The following is a 1,770-nucleotide window of genomic DNA, read 5'->3' as shown; positions in this document are numbered from 1 at the left end:
TTTTTCCCCAGTCCCCTTTGCAAAATAAAAAATAAAAAGAAGGGGGAGATATTGATACAGAGATGCCTGGATCCGTTTGTCCTGGCTGTGGAGACCCAGGACATGGCACCGGTTTGTACTCAACGTACCCGACATCGCTTGCTTTCCGCAAAGCGTCCGGCTGTCCCTCTGCTCCGCGCCGAGGCCGGGAGCCCCGCTTGGGCGGCTCCGGGCCCAGGTCCTGTCTCTCGCGACAGCAGCCTTAGTGAATTGGCTTTGGTGAAGGGTCTCTGGGGTTTGTGTCCCTCCTGGCATAACTTTGCAGTGGGAATCCTCTTTTTTTTTTTTTTTTTTTTTTTTATTTTTTTTTAAGAGCCGAAGAGAACACCTCACTTAAAAACATGTATTTCTTTGTAATTCGTAACTTGCAAAACACTTTAAAAATTTAAAAAAAAAAAACAAAAAAACAAACCCCAACCCCCACCTTCTGGTGGGGCATTGCCATAGGGTCGGGGTGTCTTTGGTCACCGGCGTCCTCGGGGGCTGGCGTTGCGTGTCCTGATGGGGTCAGCCGGGCTCCCCAAGCAGCATCTCAGTACTTGGAGGCTTCCCAGGCGTTAATGTATCATTTCTATAAGCATATATATTTTTGTTGTTGTCAAGGAAGTATTTACGATGAATTTTCTCCTCCCGCAGAAAGTTGCGATGTTGTCCATTTCCCTGAGACTTAAACAAAAAGAGCTGAATAAAACAAAGGTACATATTTATGAGCTTTTTTTTTTTTTTTTCGAGTAGGCCTTTCCTATGGAAAACATAGAGACGGCAGCGTTCTGAAGTGTTGAAGGGGTGGGGGAGACCAGGGGGCCAAGAGACCTTCTTGCTACTAACGGGATTTGATTTTGTTTCTTTTTATACAGAGAGAGAAATTTAAAAAAATTAAATAATAAATAACTGCACCTGAATAGCTGGTGCTTCTCGAACTGGGGAAAATCTGCCTTACGCAGCCAGACCCGCGGCTGTACCCAGCAGCTTTGCCGTGGGAGGAAGGAGGGGAGAGAAAATAAATAAATACATATATATATATATATATACACACACACAGAGCCCCGGGTGGTGCTGTGCGGGGCCCCTGCCCGCGCAGGGAGCGGCCGCTCTCGGAGCGTTGAGGCAGCACCGAGGAGCGACGCCATTTGCAAAAATTCCGAGTTGTTGGGGTTTGGTTGTTCTGGGTTTTTTTTGGTTTTGGGGTTTTTTTAATTACCAGTTCATGCCTGATGGCAGGGGGAAAGAAGAAAAAAAAAAAAAAAAGAAAAAAAAAAAAAAAAGAAAAAAAAAAAAAAAAGAAAAAAAAAAAAAAAAGAAAAAAAAAAAAAAAAGAAAAAAAAAAAAAAAAGAAAAAAAAAAAAAAAAGAAAAAAAAAAAGAGAAGTTCTGTAAGCTGTAGAGTGCAGTCAATAAACTGGGCACCTCTTGAGGCGGGGGTTAATTTCTATGGGGTTTTTTTTTCTCTTCCCACCACTCAGCTGCCAGCTCTGGGCCGTGGTGGAGCTGCTGCTGTTGTTGTTGTTCTGGGTTTTTTTTGGTTTTGGGGTTTTTTTAATTACCAGTTCATGCCTGATGGCAGGGGGAAAGAAGAAAAAAAAAAAAAAAAGAAAAAAAAAAAGAGAAGTTCTGTAAGCTGTAGAGTGCAGTCAATAAACTGGGCACCTCTTGAGGCGGGGGTTAATTTCTATGGGGTTTTTTTTTCTCTTCCCACCACTCAGCTGCCAGCTCTGGGCCGTGGTGGAGCTGC

The sequence above is a fragment of the Egretta garzetta genome, unplaced genomic scaffold (assembly GCF_000687185.1).
Source record: "Egretta garzetta isolate BGI_Z169 unplaced genomic scaffold, ASM68718v1 scaffold993, whole genome shotgun sequence".
In the NCBI taxonomy this organism is placed as follows: Eukaryota; Metazoa; Chordata; class Aves; order Pelecaniformes; family Ardeidae; genus Egretta; species Egretta garzetta.
The sequence above is the reverse complement of the archived record's forward strand: the minus strand, read 5'-3'. Positions refer to the sequence as shown.